Source organism: Osmerus eperlanus, chromosome 3 (assembly GCF_963692335.1).
Source record: "Osmerus eperlanus chromosome 3, fOsmEpe2.1, whole genome shotgun sequence".
Taxonomy (NCBI): Eukaryota; Metazoa; Chordata; class Actinopteri; order Osmeriformes; family Osmeridae; genus Osmerus; species Osmerus eperlanus.
The window spans coordinates 16,014,901-16,032,677 of NC_085020.1; the positions used below are offsets into that span (position 1 = coordinate 16,014,901).

General features: G+C 42.2%; 2 long non-coding RNA genes across 3 annotated transcripts; both read right to left on the minus strand.

Annotated features, from left to right (window-relative positions):
* Window positions 1-9,195: 9,195 nt before the first annotated feature.
* On the minus strand, window positions 9,196-10,993 carry LOC134016902 (uncharacterized). The gene is made up of 3 exons (XR_009929703.1): window positions 10,737-10,993; window positions 10,510-10,547; window positions 9,196-10,302 (listed from the first exon to the last, which is right to left on the minus strand). It is a non-coding gene; the product is annotated as an uncharacterized LOC134016902 (long non-coding RNA).
* A 332-nt stretch (window positions 10,994-11,325) lies between these two features.
* On the minus strand, window positions 11,326-13,078 carry LOC134016903 (uncharacterized). 2 transcript variants are annotated; one of them, XR_009929705.1, is made up of 5 exons: window positions 12,951-13,078; window positions 12,252-12,834; window positions 12,031-12,109; window positions 11,709-11,844; window positions 11,326-11,588 (listed from the first exon to the last, which is right to left on the minus strand). It is a non-coding gene; the product is annotated as an uncharacterized LOC134016903 (long non-coding RNA). The 2 variants fall into 2 exon arrangements; XR_009929704.1 differs by having other exon boundaries at window positions 11,326-11,844.
* Between the last annotated feature and the right edge of the window lie 4,699 nt (window positions 13,079-17,777).

Genomic DNA, 17,777 nt, shown 5'->3' on the forward strand with positions numbered 1-17,777 from the left:
AACTTGGCTTTGAGTTCAGAATTGCACTGCAGGTCAATGAGCTCCATTTGAAGCACAGGAGAAGCATCTTGCACATCGAAGGAGAAGGGGTACGCAAAAATTTGAAAAGTGGCTCTGTGTGTCTTGAAGTCTGCAAACCTGTGATCAAATTCCTCCTGTAGCTTTACATTTACATTTAGTCATTTAGCAGTTTTACAGTAAGTACAGGGACATTCTCCCAGAGGCAAGTAGGGTGAAGTGCCTTGCCCAAGGACACAACGTAATATGGCACAGCCAGGAATCGAACCAACAACCTTCTGATTAATAGCCCGACTCCCTAACCGCTCAGCCATCTGCCCCCCCTTTACCCAGCTTTACAATGGCATCAGCATACTTCTCACCACTGAATGGTGTGCCCACATCCATGAGTGCCTTGCATGCTGGGAAATGGCAGAGGTTTGTCTGAGAGAGCTGGGCTTTCCATAGCACAAGTTTTGTGGAGAATGCTCTGATGTTGTTGTAGGCAGCACTGACAAGCTGCCCCTGGCCTTGTAACTTCTTGTTCAGTACATTCAGCTCCTGTGTGATGTCAACAAGAAAAGATAAGTCCATGAGCCATTTGGGATCACTTAGCACAGGAACAGCCATCCCATTCTTCTCCATGAAGGCTTTCACTTCTGCTCTCAACTCAAAAAACCTCTTCAAGACGTTTCCCCTGCTGAGCCAACGTACCTCGGTGAAGTAGAGCACATCCTCATATGCTGACTCTATTTCCTCCAAAAAGGCGCGGAACTGCCGATGCTTTAAGCCCCTGGATCTGATATGGTTGATGCATTTCACAACGACAGACATCACATTGTCAAACGTCAGGCATTTGCTGCAAAGGGCCTGCTGATGGATAATGCAGTGCAGAGCAATGGCCTCCTCCACACCCTCCTCTTCCAGTTTTCTTTGAACAAGTGCCACCAGTCCATTTCTCCTCCCTGTCATTGATGGCGCTCCGTCGGTTGTTATTCCAGAAAACCTCTTCCATGGTAAACCGGCATCCACAATGGTATCACACAGCTGACGGAATATCTCCTGAGCGGTGGTCTGGCCATGCATTGGAATCACTGTGAGCAACTCCTCCATCACTTCAAAATTGTCGTCAACACCACGGACATACATTGCGAGCTGCGCAGTGTCAGTGATGTCTGTGCTCTCATCAAGAGTGACTGAGTATGCACGGAAATGTTTGGCTTTCTCACGCAGTTGATCGTAAATGTTACCTGACAGGTCAGAAATGCGCTCTGCCACTGTGTTGGCTGAAAGGCTGATGTTGCTAAACTGACCCTTCTTTTCCGGACAGACTATACTTGCAGCCTGTGACATGCACTTTTTGATGAACTCGCCTTCTTTGAATGGCTTTCCCGCCTTAGCAATCATCTCACTCACCACGTAGCTAGCTTTGACTGCCTCATCACTCTTTTCTTGCCTTCTTGAAAAAATCTTGTTGCTTCAGTAGACATTTTTTAAGATTGGCGACCCGGTCCTCTCTCTCATCTCCCTGGTATTTTGCATACTCCTCATGTCTAGTTGAGTAATGACGTCTGATGTTGTATTCCTTGTGCACCGCAACTTTTTCTGTGCATATAAGACACGTCGGGGTGCCCCTGTGCTCAACCAAAAAATATTCTGTCTCCCACTTTCCCTGAAATTGTCTGTGCCAACTTTTCTCTTCACGGCAGGTTTTGAGAAAGACATGACTGGAAACGAAATTGAATGAATGAAAACGCGCGGGCCACACTAACACTAAACTGTGATGTCAAGTAGCGGGCCACAAAATATCATCTCGGGCCGCGAGTTTGAGACCCCTGATGTAGACTATCGGCTCAGGTTTTGGAACATGCTTTTGCACGTCCGAAGCTTCGGACGTCACTTCGACACTTTGACAGGTGATCACGTGGTTTTTGCCCATTTGAAGCCACGCTCGACACGTTTGCGTCGGTACAAATTGTTTCGAAAGGTCGATACCGCTTCGTGAGCACGGTATCGAGCATAACATCACTAACTACCCATCCAAATTCGAATGGAAAAAAACACAGACAAGTATGTTAAATTAGGCTTTGAAATATTTTAGGTGGTGGGTCGAGCCCGCGTATCTGCTTTAGTTTTTTTAATTACCTGTTCTCGTCGATGGAGGAGCTGGATTTTTGATATTATCAACGTCGTTTTTTTCTTAAAACATTTTAATTTCTTGGCACATCCAATTCTTGCAATTTTTTTCTGTGCAAGAATTGCAATAGAAAATTAGTGCAAAGTTAGCAACTTTATCAGGCAATCGTCAACTACCCAAACTCTCCAACCAACCAGAACTGTGTATCATCAGAGAATGTCGTATCATCTTGTTAGCGAATTGAATAGTTCGTAACAGGATCAGCTGATAGTAAAAACCATAGATATATATAAAGACTAGGGCTGTGTCTACTACCGCGCACTTTACTAAGTACACTGCAATACAGTGCACTGCAATACAGTGCACTTACATCTGTAGTGCACTCCGTCGCTGAGTAGTGCTGTCTCAAATGGAACACTTAAGTTAACCACTTGGCGGGAAGTGACGGACGCAAATCTGATTGTGACACCCGCGAATCTAAGGCGAATCTGCTCGCGAGTCATTTCGCCCGCCATTATTTTTGAAATGAAATGAAAAGCTGCCGAAAGGGCTCCTCCTCTTCCGCTACGTAGCCAATATGGCGCCCGTTTAGGGCGAGTAGTGTCCATCGTTGTACACTGCATTTTTTGACCGTTTGCAGTGCGTCATCTGGGTACTTTCAGTGCACTGAACATTTATCATATTCTCATGTAGGCCTATATGTTAGTGCATGTAACCCAGCAGATACAATTTTAACAGAAATTCCTGCATTAAAATAATGCATCATGACAGTTTGTATGATCTGAAATACCCGAAGACCCAGTCAAAATGAACGAATCATTTCGGTTTCCTCTCGGCTACCAGTACGCGGCCTATGCTCTTCTGCCAACCGAGTCTTCGGATCAATGTTTCGTTCTTCTGCCAACCGAGTCTTCGGATCAATGATTCGTTCATTTTGACTGGGTCTTCGGGTACGAGTCTTTGGATCATTCTTCACGTGACCTGCATAGTCTCAGAAGAGGAAACAGAAAGTATTTGTTTACCTCATTCACTTACGCGTGACTAGGTTTAGTAAGACGTGAATGATAATTATAGGTTTTGTTATTGTAACTTCTTTTTTTTCTCTCGGCCACGAGAAAATGAACGAATCGCTCTCTGAGACTAATCATAACTCCCGAATCATACTAATGATTTGTTCAAAAAAAAACAAATCATTCACAAACGACACATCAGTAGTAAGCCTACAAGTCTCGGCACCACAGTGGTAGGTCGGTTGAGCTTAAATTAAATACTTGCTTTCCGTGTCACTGTCTGTCTTTAATTTACCTTATTTTCACTGTGTTGGAGTGATATGGTGCATCTATGCACTGCATCTTTGTTTAGGGAGAATCCAGTCAGTCCAATTTTAGTTTTGGAGTCTCTGTTGGCTGTTTTCTCTATGACTTAATCACACTTAAGTGACTTAATCTTCTCCAGAGCTGCATTTTTACTCCTCTTACGTGCTTTAGCTATATTTGTTGTGTGGGTGAAGTTACTGTAGCACCCTTGTGAAATCCAACATTACCTAGCATATTTAAGTTGAATCTTTCCACTGCTTTTTCTGCAAGAATGCTTTCCTTGCTGTCAAAATTTTTCAATTGCAATGAACTCTGAACAAACTTGGACCAACGAGCTTCAGTAAATGGGTAGATTAAATCTACATGCATACAGCATTCCATGATTGCAACTACTTGTGGCCTTGAATACACTGCTAGATGTCAATATGTATTGATAAGTGTTACTGATGTGTTATACCTACTCTTGGCTAATTATAATTACGGATGCGGACCATAGTTGTCCAGAAAACATACCTGTGTCGATAAAGAAACAAAATGTTTGTTTCTTGAAAAATGTGCAAGAACTGGAAATGACAACACATTTTTTAAGGGTTGTAGAAAAGTTTTAAAGCCATACAGAAAAATCCAGCTCCTCCATCGCCAGGAATCGTTCAAATGCACGATTTTGAGCTTCGGCCCACCACCTATCTGCTTGAGACTGGGGGGGGGGGGGGGGGGGGGGGGGGGGGCGTACGTGTCGCCTGAAGGAGCTGAGTCTCTGCCCCCTCGAATTTATTGAATTTAGCAACAACAGCAACACTAGCTAAATCAATTGCAGATATCAGAACAGACCTACCTAAAGTCTCTGAGTGGTTTATGTATTAATTACTTTGTCTTTGCATCGTACCAGCTGAGTAACAGAATGCAACCGTAGGTCGCTGTGACTTAGATCGTCGGGTTTTGGCACCGCCTATACAAAACCTGAGCTGAAAACGGAAGAGAAACTGTTCAACGGTCTAACTCCACATTTCAGTGCGACAATGTTTTTGCGCTTTGCACATGCTTTCAGGAACTCATTTCACACGTATATAATGTACTGAGAAGCAAATCATGGAATTTGCTTTACAGGATCTTTAAAACTCAGTGTACCGAATTGTAAGTGCAGTTCCACTGGCACTTACAAAAAAGAAGTATATTAAAGTATACTAAAATATGGATAGTACACTTTTAGTTCACTTTTGATATACTTTTAAGAAGTATGCTTAGAAAATAGTTCACTTTTGATATACTTTTAAGAAGTATACTTTGAAAATAGTTCACTTTTGATATACGTTTTAAGAAGTATGCTTAGAAACAGAAAATGGTTTTTACATTTACATTTCTTCTGGAGTAGGATGTACTTTTTCTATTATTATACAGCAAAAACACTCAGTCAAAATACTTTTAGTACATTACAGGTTAAATTTTTTAGATCCATCTTGTATATTCTAATTATTCATGTCTAGAAAAATCTATTATGCATTGCACATTGAATCTTTTTTGGTACTGAACTGTAACCTTAATTACTGCCAAAACATTTTGAAGCCCTATACTCTTATACTAATAATTATCAATTCAGAATCAGAATGGGTTTTTATTCGCCATGAAAGTTTGCACAGACAAGGAATTTACTTTGGCAGGAAGGTGCCTACCGAGGCAGCCATTATCGGCGCCATCTAGAAAGTTTCAGCATAACATGAGGAGAGGGGAGGGGAGAAAAAAGGCAACCCCCAGACTATGCTCCCAGAGGAGTACAGTGTGGGAACAGGCAAAAAACACCTCAGCACATACATTGTACATTACAGAAACACACGACTTGCAACGGGGAGGGGGGTGGGGTAGACAAGCAGCATCTGGACCTGCAGCCATAGTAGGCGCTGGACACAGACCCGCCAGCTACCCTGGGGGAACAAGCAGGCGAAGGCGTTGGTTGGGGGTGGGGGGGTGATGGCATATCTGTAGTAGGTGAAAGTTAGTGTATGGGTATGCCTGGGGGTTGTTCGCCTTCGCCTAGGCCACAATCAGTCAGATTCTCAGTTCGCAGATATTATTGCCATGGAGACATCCTTGGTCATGACCCAAGACAGAGATGCAATCCACAGGTGTCTGTGGGAGGGGGAAGGGAAGAGACTACAGAGAGTCTCACTGCAGAGCTCTCCAGGGGAGTTGTTGTTCCAGCAACGGCCTTGGCCAAGGCCTGAGCTGGATTACGGGGCCGAATGAAGATAAGATTGGGGTTGTTTTTGGTCGAGTAGGCGCCTTCAATTTCCACGTCTACACATCATTATGGCATCCAAGTCGGTCCACTTTCCTTTGCAGAGCCGCTAACTTCTCCATGATGGTATCCAAATTGCGTTCAACACGTTGTAAAGTCACAGTCTGAGCGCCACCAGCTCTGCCCACCGCATCAATCATGTCGGGCAGCCTTAGGGGGCTTTTGACAGCTGCAGCCATTTCAACAATTTTCCGATATACCAGGACAGCGCCCACTCCAATCAGCAGAAAGCCTGTAATCATGGTTCCGAATATAAAGATGTCTTCAACGTCCTCCACGGAAAGCGCCGCTAGGCACACAACACGCCACTTCTCCCACGCGTCGATCGAGTAGCAAGCTGCGAACGTCTCGTCAGGGCAGTTAGGTTCCCCCGAACCCAAGCTTCTCTTTGAGAAGATGGTGTCAATTGCGTTTAGAGACCAGCTAATCAATTCCATGGTTCTTGCTTCGGAGAGAGATGCAGAGAGAGTCTCACGAGTATACAGGACAAGACAAGACAATATGATAGAAGCCAAGCAGGGAAGGTCAAGGATAGGGGAGGGAGAGAAAAATGCGACGTCCTTTGTCGAGAGCCAAAGCTAGAGATTGGAGTTAATTAATTGGAGTATTAATGGAAAAAACGAAAAAGCTACTTGAGAAAGAAGCAGACAGAAGGGTTGCATTATGCATTTGAAGGTTATACTGTCAAACTGACTGAAGAACGAAATAACGACATGAAAAAATGAAGATAGCGTGGCTCATTAATTGGTCAATTCCCATGATGCAAGGCGGTAAATAGTGTTAAAATTTGCTGATAAGTTTGCCGTTTGTTCGAAATACAAATGTAACTTCATGAATTTCGTTTTTTAAATGTGTCTGCTTAGAATGTAGTGTTTTGTTGCGTGGTAATTGTCATTGTTGTGCAACCATGAGTTAAATGACTGTTACGTTTGATCAGAAGAGCTGGATTTTTACTACTTGAGTGCATACACAGTAATTAGCTTATTTCAACTATTATCATCTGCAGTGTCACTTGGCAAGGGCCCCCCGTTCTCATCAAGTGACGCAAGATCGGCGGCATTTGAGGGACCCTAAACATTTAAATATATTAGTAAATCATAGTAAAAGGGCATTTATTAAGTTTACTTCTTGAAGTTGGCTACTTACATTAATTGAAAGTGCACTTGAAAGTATTCCAAAGTATACTTTGAGGTACTTTAGGAAGTATACTTCATGAACTGAAAGTGCACTACACAGGTTACTTTACAGTATTCAAAAGTAAACCTCAAATACACTATAAGTGTACTTTAAAGTGTACTAAATGAGTTTACTTAGTACAAAAATAGTATATAAATAAGTGCACTGCTAGTATACTTTAAGTACCATGATAATAGTATACATGTTATACTTTAAGTATACTTACAAATTAAACTGGTGATCGTGGGCGAGTGCAAAATGAATGGGAGTCTATGGAGCTAGACGGCTAAATTTGTCTCTTTCGCCTGATTGTCGTTGAGAAATCTCAGATTTGATTGTAGTTTTTGCAAGTTCAACATGGATTATAGGTCGAAAGTTGAATGAACGAGTACTTATGTCCTTCTATTTCTTACAGAGTGAGTCGTTGTTGCCCATAAGACGCTAGCATTCTGTTAATGAATGCTGATTGGTTAGTGAAGGACCGGCTATGACCAGAGATCCCGCTTGATGGCATCCGAAGCAGAACCAGAATGTCAGAGCATTAGCAACATTAGCAACAACATTAGCAAACCAAAACTCTTTCTAGCACGTGTATTGACAGGGAGAGCCTAACTTGTCAGCTGTGTTGTCGATGCCTCAAGAAAAAAGGAACTGACAGAGTTTGCCGTCAAGCAGTATCTCTGGCCGTACAATGTGTATGACGTCATTGACATTTTAAAAGGCTTTTTAGAACAAAAAGGCGACTTAAAAAAAATCTGCACCCAGCAGTGTGTATTTTTTTTGGCCTCCCCTTTCGAATTCAACATTCAAATTACTAGACTAAAAATGTTATCCTGAGAAAAGTGGATTTTGAGGGGTGTAGCCATAGACATAAAGTATAATAATAATAATAATAAAGTAGACGCCACATCGAATGCAGGCAGGCATGCAAACAGGTGAGGGGTATGCAAACAGGTGAGGGGTAAAAAAGGTGAGAACGATACGGCCAACCCCCAACCCTCTAGGCCCTAGGGGGGGCTGGGGGCATGCTGCCCCGAAAGAAAATTTCTTAAATTTGAAAGTTAAAAGCATCAATCTAGTGCACTTTGAGAGCAAAATTAAGAGGCTATATCAATGTATAAAACCTCTCCCCACTCTGCCCCTGATTGGCTGTGAGGTTTAGCCATTAGAAGTGACGATTGGTTCCAGAGCCAGTTGTAAAGTTGCGAAGCACGGGTAAAATGCTGTGTTGGCCGAACTGAATATGTATCGCTTTTAAACTTTTCTACAACCCTTAAAAAAATTGTTGGCATGTCCAATTCTTGCACATTTTTCAAGGAACAAACATTTTGTTTCTTTATCGACACAGGCATGTTTTACGGACAACTATGGTCCGCATCCAATCAGAGCTCACATACTTGACACCTTCATAAAATCCACCAATCGCATACCCCGATATTCAAGGCGAGTCAAGTAGTAAGTAAACCAACCTAAACCCAAGGGTTTAGGTTGGTTGAGGGGCAGTTCTATGGGTGTATGTGAAGCCCTCTGTGACATGCTTGCGTGTAAAAAGGGCTATACAAATACATTTTGATTTGATTTGATTAAACATTCACGTTCATGTGCATTTTGGTGAGCCAGTATACTGTCAGTGGGTGACTGGGCTTCAAATGCATGGGGAAAAGTAAACCAAATGGGTAATTCAGGTATTCTGTAAATAAGCATAGCAACATTCGACTTGAACAAGCATATTTGTTATATTATTCCGCTGCCATTAGTCAGTTGAGTGATAATAAAATGTGCAGAACATTGTTCAAATAAATGTACAGTACAGTATTGTTTTAAGTGTGTTGTACTTTGTGTGTCGTCTAAACATATAATAATGACATTAATAAATTATGTACATAATTATAATTATTATAATTAGCCTAGAGGTATACCACATCAGTGATACTTATATTGACATCTCTGCAGACTTGGGAAGTTGGAAAACAAACCTCATTAGCATAATACACGTATGTGCACAATGAATGTTATTGCTAGCAGTGTATTCAAGGCCACATGTAAATCAGTGTAGCAATCATGGAATGGTGTATGCATGTAGGTAGCAAACCAACAGATGTTATCTACCCATTTAGTGAAGCAAGTTGGTCCAAATTTGTTCAGTGTGCATTAGAATGGCAAGATCTTAACAGCAAGGAAAGCATTCTAGCACAAAAAGCAGTGGAAAGATTTGATTTAAATTCAGCACCTCAGTACAACATGCTAGGTAATGTTGGATTTCACAGGGAGTGCTACAGTAACTTCACCAACACTACCAATATATCTAGAGCACACAAGAGGATAGAAAAGGCAGCTGTGGAGAAGGTTTTCCAAACAGAAGGTGTGTATGAAATTCAGTATTTTTTATGGCAAGATGTACAATGGAGTCAGTGTATACAAATAACTTACTACAGAATCAGTTTTGCTGTTACAATCTATGTGCACCATACATTTTATTAGAAAATGAGTTGACATACATTGCATGCTTAATAAGGGACAGGAGGGTTAGGGCAGAGGATGGGCAGGACAAAGATGGCTTGTAGCAGGACAGAGAAAGTAGTCTTGATTAAACAAATCGTATACATAACCTTGCCACTCTAGTCAACCACACAACTCAACACGTTCAATTCATTGGAAGTACATATTATGTGAATATATTATTATTAATAATAAGTAAATATTTAGTTCAAGAAATGGATCTAATCTAAAAGAACTACTCTCTTTCCTTCTGTTTTGTCTTGCAATACAAAGAGGTACAAGCCCTAAAAGATCCTTTACCTGAGGAATCACCAACAACAATTCGAGCCCTACGCTCAAGCCTTATTGGAGTTGGTGTATCAAAGCGAGCTAGCCATCTGCTCCCATTAAACTGCATTATATGCAAAAGGGAAAAATACAAAACAGAAATTTAGCAGAAAGACACTAAAGGAAAAATGTATAGTGTGTGAAACACTCACAGCTGGCAAGCTGCTACTTGCTGCTGAGAGGAGGATGGATGAAAACCTCTTACTGCATATCCGTGGCAGGGATCTGGTTGCTTCAGAGGCAAGGTACCACTTAAGTTGCTTCATTTACATTTAGTCATTTAGCAGATGCTCTTATCCAGAGCGACTTACAGTAAGTACAGGGACATTCCCCCGAGGCAAGTAGGGTAAAGTGCCTTGCCCAAGGACACAATGTAATTTGACACGGCCAGGAATCGAACCAGCAACCTTCTGATTACTAGCCCGATTTTCTAACCACTCAGCCACCTAACTCCCTGGACTACACAAGATGCTTCAGGGACTACACAAGATGCATCTCCACAAAAACAGAGGATAAACATTCCGATAACCTTTATGAAGCTGGATACCAACATTTCTCTGAAACAATAGTAAAACAAAAGTTGCTGAGGAACAGGGAAATATTAAGGTTGTCCAAGCTCAATGTCCTGTTTAAAAAAAGTAGAGTGGAGTTGACATCGCTTCTTACAAATCATTTAATTTGAAGGTCAGACTTCAGAAATCATACCCATTTCTGCGATTTCAAAAAACATTGACTTGTACATTTGTTTATGTGGAGGATCTTACTGCAGCAGAAGTTGTACACGATGCAGCAGCATCTTCATCTGAAGAAATCAGTGAGACAGAAGACTTAATTGACACAAATCACAGAATCACCACACGAGAATGATACTCGTCTTTTGTATCATGCATCAATAATGCTCAATGAAATTATAAAAAAACAATGTCGTACAAGTAAAAAAATGTCATGGCCTCCCACAGCACAATATTTCACACTGGAGGCTGCCAATAACCTTGTGCCAAATGAACTTTTCAATTTCATTGCATGGACAGCTGGCATCACAAATGAGCCCACTTCAGAGGGTATGCAAGCAAATGTGGATGGTGAAGACTCCAGAAAGATAGTGTCAACTTGCCAGGACTTGATCAGCCTTGCAACAAGGGGAAGGTGGATAATGCCAAAGCATTGTTCCTTAGCCATGGCAGTTAGACACGACAGGATCTGCAAAGCTGATAGGTCTGTTAAATGGCCTTGGACACTGTTCCTCTAAAGGCCGCAGTATGCTTCTCCGACGTTAACGGATAGACTTTGATTTACATGTACTGTTTAGCTGAAATATGAATTGTAAAAACTTACAGCAATGGCGGTCAAAGGATTCTGTTCGTCCTGTTTATCACGGCAACCCCGACGCAAGCGGTTCTTAATACTGACCAATCACAGCCAAGGGGGTATCCGTAACTATCCAAAATTCAGGAGGTGCACATCGAGCTCTCCGGGGCTCTCCGAGGGCTCTCGGAGCGCTCGGAGAGAGCGTTCCCCGTAGAGGAGGGCGTTCCCATGTGTCCAAAAAACGGACACATATATCGGCCTTAACTCCCAAGTTCTGGAACATGGCACAGGTCTTGCTGAAATGCAAATAGAAAGAGGTGACACCTACATCCCCCCAAACATAATTGCAAAAGTTCCAGCAACAATTGTTTTGGACAATAACGACTTTGGTGAAGAAACTCTGTCTGGAAAGGGTACAACCCACAACACAAATGGAATTATAATTCAAAGAATGATTTCCTCGGATGTGCCTACCTCTGACACTGTATCTCTACAGAGAACAAGAAAGAGATCTCTTAGGCCACCTCCACTGAATCTTGTACCCTACACAAGAGGGAAAAGGTCAGGCCCACAACCATTTGGATCAAATGTAGAACTGGGCCAAGAGAAGTACACACATGCACAAGACACTGGACGAGGTTTAGATTGTGCTTACTTCTTCATGAAAATCTCAAATCCATGGAAGTGTCCTACCAGGTTGGACCGGTTACAACACCCTGCTTCAGAGAGGTCTGATTCCACCACCTTCCAGTGTGGGATATCTTCCTGTCATTGATTCCAGTCCAACAGACCTAAACACAGTCCACACAATACTTCACCGCTCAACAGAAATAGCTGACAAGTTGGAGCTAAGTGAGGTTGTACTGGTGATGGACCAAGCAATATATGCCAAAGCTCAGTAAATACGTTGGCAAAACAATTTCTACCAAGACAGAATTGTTTTGAGAATGGGAGAGTTTCACACAGCAATGGCATACCTGTCATGTATTGGGAAGCGCTTTGCCGATGCTGGCCTTCAAGATGTCCTCATTGAATCTGAGGTTGTTGCAGCAGGATCTATGGAGGGAGTAATGTCTGGCCATCACTATAACAGGAGCATACGCTCTGTTAAGTTAATGTGTGAGGCACTCCAGAGACTTCGCTGGCAGGCATACTTTGCCACACTTACAAAAGAAGGTCATGAAGAGGCTTTACAGACCATATACATCATGCAAGCAAGATTCCCTGGAGAAGAGTTTGAACTGGTGGCAAGGTCTGACACCTTCCTGAAATTGAAGACAGGATATGAGAACTTCATCAAAGTCAACAAAAACAACAAGACATTCCACTTTTGGAGCTCTTACATCTCTATGACAGAAACCCTATTGCTGTTCATCAGGGGAACAAGAGAGGCTAACTGGATTTTACATCTATCCAGTGTCCACTGTATGCTCCCATGGGTTTTCTCATATGATAAGGTCAACTATGCAAGATACCTCTCTTCATACTGTCTGGAGATGAACAGTCTGGAGGACACACATCCTGTCATACACCAACAGGTACAATCTGGGGATTTTGTTGTTCAGAGACAGCAGGAGTATGAGTTTGCAAACACTGCCTGTGATCAAGTCATAGAGCAAACAGCAAACAGAGACTCCAAAACCAAAGGAGGACTGACTGGATTCTCCTTAAACAAAGGTGCAGTTCATAGATGGACACTCACCCAGCATGAGAGAGCTGCGATCACAATGGAGTGTAAAGACATGGCTGGTCAGAACGCAACATCACTCCAACGCAGTGAGCTGCATGAATCAAGAAAAGAAAAAGATGAAAAGGATATTCAAAACATCATGTCAACAATCAATTGTATGATAAACCAAACCCATTTGACCAGACCTTGGAGGGAGAAGCACTATACCACATAACATCAGGTAAACTAGCTTCAGACGCATTTGTCATCGATCTTTTTGAGGCTGAAGAGAGAGGAGACAATGCCTTTGTAGAGTTTGTCCAAAAAAGGCTACAGAGTGATTCCAGAGGATTCCACGACCCCAGGGTTTTTCCTGGGTCAAAATGGGTCTTCGGTGCTCAAAAAAAAAAATAAAAAAATTATTAGCAGACATCTATGTATTTTTTACTATTTCATAAATAATGGAGGCTATGCTGGAGGAAATCATTTTGCTTCGACTTTAGATTAAAATAGATAGGCTAATAGATTGACAATAGTCCAAGCCCCATGGTTCTATCATGTATGGTTCAAAGATTATCAAGGTTTACCTCTTCACATATGCAAACTACTGAAATGTATATCAATAGAATCTAGAACTAACCAGTGGTCAGAAATGGAACACACAAATTATGAAATTCAAGTTTATCTAACTATCTAACCGCCAACTGATGAAGTCAGGATTCCGCAGGTTGATAATTGGGTGCTTGCTTAGAAGCAAGCTATTGTTCGCGCACATGAAAGTTGCGTCTTGATCAGACAAGAAGACACACTCGATCTTTCTATCAACGCGATTACTATTGATCAAAACAGAACGAGGGTTCGGCTGATTCAAATGAATGGTCGTTAACAGGCTTCTGCATAACTAGATAACGACCCATTCATTTGAATCAGGTGTGTTGGAGCAGGGAAACATCTAAAACATGCAGGACAGGGGGAACTTGAGGACCAGGTTTGAGAACCACTGTTCTAATCAATGTATTTATTCCCAGGTGTTTTGCAATTTCCTTTTTATTTTCTTCGTGCCTACACTATATATTATCATTCCAGGTTAAGAATAGCCTACCAATGGAGGCTGGGTTGGAAATCGTTAAAGATCCTGTAAAGTCAATTCCATGATTTGCTTCTCAGTACATTATATACGTGTGAAATTAGTTCCTGAAAGCATGTGCAAAGCGCAAATGTGGAGTTAGACCGTAGAACAGTTTCTCTTCCGTTTTCAGATCAGGTTTTAATGGGTGGGGCCAAAAAGTTACCCATCTACGTCATTTCGACCCATCTACGTCAGATCACTGAATGGCTCCTCCTGCTGTACTGTTATTGTAGCCTACATCAGCTAGCCAGCCAGCTTCAGGATGTCTCGCTCCACCTGCAACTTCATCTTCCCTGGATTTTTCCCCTTAATTTCCCTATTGATGAGGAAAGGAAAAATAGGTGGATTGATTTTGTGAAGAGCCACGCTGATGGAAAGCTTCGGATAAACTCCAACAGCAGTGACCATTTCACGGCGGATAGTTTTAACATGGACCAGAGACAGACGGGGGTTCGTGGACACACGGCTTCTCTTGCAGCGCTGAGCCGTACCGAGCATCGCCCTCCCGGCCGTTCCTCCTCCGGTCGCACCTGGACCATCCACCGCCGCCAGCAGTTCATCACTCAGTTCTGTGTGCTTGTTATAAATTATACTATATATTGTTCGGCTTGACGTCGTCCATTATCTGGGTCGTAGGTAGGCAGCGAGGGGCGGAGCTTCAGCTCCTTAAGGCGACACGCCCCCCCAGTCTCAAGCAGAGAAGACTGCTGATTTTCTCACGATTTCAAAGCCTAATTTAACATACTTGTCTTTGTTTTTTTCCATTCGAATTTGGATGGGTAGTTAATAACACATTATTCTGTGGTGTGGTGAACTTAAAACTTGTTTTCAATTCCACTTTACAGGATCTTTAATCAAACTTTTGTCAGCATTTTGAGTGGAAATTTCATTTGCATTTGTACAGCTGTATTCGTGCACGTCGGGCTGGCCCTCGCAGCGGAACAACAGTTTTCTGGCCGCTCTGTCCATTCGCGCACCTCACCATATATTCTGATGACCAGAAGACCCCAAAGCAGTGGTCAAAGTTTTTGACATGTGGAGAGAATAAAGAAAATCTGTTACAGTTCTTTTTTGAGAGATGGTGCAAGTCAGGGAGGAATCTGATCAAGGATCTCACGGTGATTGTAGGACATGGAGAAGAGTATCATGCTTTACGGATGAATGGAACAGACCTGGAGGTCTCAGCAATGACAGGACTTTTTACAATACAGGAAGAAGCAGACACACGACTTGTTACATTGTGCACATGCAGCACATTACAGTAGACATATAGTCATCAAAAGTGTTGACACAGATGTCGAATTTGGATGGGTAGTTAATAACACATTATTCTGTGGTGTGGTGAACTTAAAACTTGTTTTCAATTCCACTTTACAGGATCTTTAATCAAACTTTTGTCAGCATTTTGAGTGGAAATTTCATTTGCATTTGTGAAGGCAAGTGCACCTATACCCAATGCCACCTATAAACCATGGCTGGAAGATAGGAGACTCCTTTGAACTGGACTGGATGACATTACCTCCAGCACCAGACAGCAATCTGGAACTTGTTCACTGCTCTTGCAAGAAAACACACTGTGTGCAAGGAAGATGCACATGCAAGCAACAGGAACTACCATGTACAGACATGTGCCTTTGTGTAAACTGCGAAAATTGTGCATCTGTTTAAATCAGGGCACATTGTGCAAATTCACCAACCCATCTCCTACCAGCTCAGTCTCCCATCTTCAGCCAGTTATGTCTCCCATCTCGTTAGCTCAGTCCCATCTTCAGTCAGCTAAGTTCCCCATCTCCAGCCAGCTCAGTCTCTCATCTCCAGCCAGCTCAGGGTCAGTATACAGTATCTCAACAAGAGGTAGACACAAGACAGCTTACACTCGCCAACTGGAACACATTATATCATCAGATGGTAAAAAAACAACCTCTAACTCGAATGTTGTGTGTTACTTTTGACAGTTTTTTTGTGGATCACAAAAAGAAGAAAGAAAATAAGGAAGAAAATAAGGTAAAATATAGCTGCAAGCAGCAATGTGGTGGCCAAGCAGGTCAGATAAACCAGAAGAAACTTTCGACATCTAGCGACTGCGGTGTACCTGGTTTCCTTTGCAGTGGCTTATAGTCTCGCTAAACAGAGAATCAGAGACATGACAAGCTTGTCAGCTTTGGCTGGATTTGAACCTCTGACATTGACGTTGCCAGGACACCAATTTATCCTAGTGAGCTATTCTCAGTGCTGGAAATTAGATTTCAGTGACTGCGTAAAAATATAAGGAATTTTTCCTGTGGCAAGCGGTTGTCAGATTTGTCAGAAGTTTAAACAGCTGTAATTCAGTTCTATTTTGACATGTCAAGGTGATTGTGGTCTGAAGATAATCTGTGCCAAATTAGGTGAATATTTGGTATTCACCAAAAACGTTTTATTCATTCATTCAAAATGGCGGCCACATCAATTCAGCTGGTATCACAATTTAATGTGTCAGACACGGGATCGCCCCCTAGAGGTTAGATGACACAACCTTTTGTGGACCTCTTTGAAACAGGGTCCCGAGCACCTGTACCAAGTTTGTTGTCAATTCAGCGAATATTTCCTGAGATATGATCTTCATCGCCGACTTTGAACAGCTTTACCGGAATGTGAAAAGGTTTGTGAGGCAAATTTTTGCTTATTGCAGCGCCACCTAGAGGTGAAATGGCATGACCTATTTTGGACCTCTTTAGAGCAGAGTCCCTAGTCCTTACACCAAATTTGGTGTCAATGCAGTAAAGAGGTGCTGAGATATGACCTCACTTCTTTTATGGTGGCTTGGTTGACGACTTTGACTGGCCGTTCCAGTCAAAAGTGTAGAAAATCAAAAAAAACATGTGATGTCTTTTGTGAGGCTTGATCTGAAGATAAATGGTGCCAAATTTTTGCTTATTGCAGCGCCACCTAGAGGTGAAATGGCATGACCTATTTTGGACCTCTTTAGAGCAGAGTCCCTAGTCCTTACACCAAATTTGGTGTCAATGCAGTAAAGAGGTGCTGAGATATGACCTCACTTCTTTTATGGTGGCTTGGTTGACGACTTTGATTGGCTGTTCCAGTCAAAAGTGTAGAAAATCAAAAAAACATGTGATGTCTTTTGTGAGGCTTGATCTGAAGATAAATGGTGCCAAATTTTTGCTTATTGCAGCGCCACCTAGAGGGGTGAAATGGCATGACCTATTTTGGACCTCTTTAGAACAGGGTCCCTAGTCCTTATACCAAATTTGGTGTCAATGCAGTAAAGAGGTGCTGAGATATGACCTCACTTCTTTTATGGTGGCTTGGTTGACGACTTTGATTGGCTGTTCCAGTCAAAAGGTTTAGATAATCAAAAAACATGTGATGTCTTTTGTGAGGCTTGGTCTGAAGATGATCTGTGCCAAATTTGGTGAAGATTGGACAAACCTTATAGGAGAGGTAGCGAAAAAACGTTATATTCAAAATGGCGGCCACATCAATTCAGCCACATCAATTTGATTGGCTGTAACTAACAAACGGTTGCGAAAATCAAAGATAACTTTTGTGAGGCTTGGTCTGAAGATCATCTGTGGCAATTTTGAAGAAGATTCGACAAGAATTGTAGGAGGAGTAGCGAAAAAACGCTTTTCCTTAACATTCAAAATGGCGGAGAATATATATAACTGGGTATGACGTCATAGAGTGCGTTGGACTCGTCTTGATCCAGGGAATACAACAATACCTCATTTTGGAAAATGAGGCATATGGTTCAAAAGTAATGTGTGTAAACACACCTTCAACTTTGACCCATTGGTGGTGCTAGATGGTTGGAATGGGAGACATGAAACTTGGTGAAATTGATGAGGGGACTGGTCCCAAAGAGTGTGCCAAGTTTCACAACTTCTGACAATACGGTTCTAGGGGCTGCCATAGACTCCCATGGC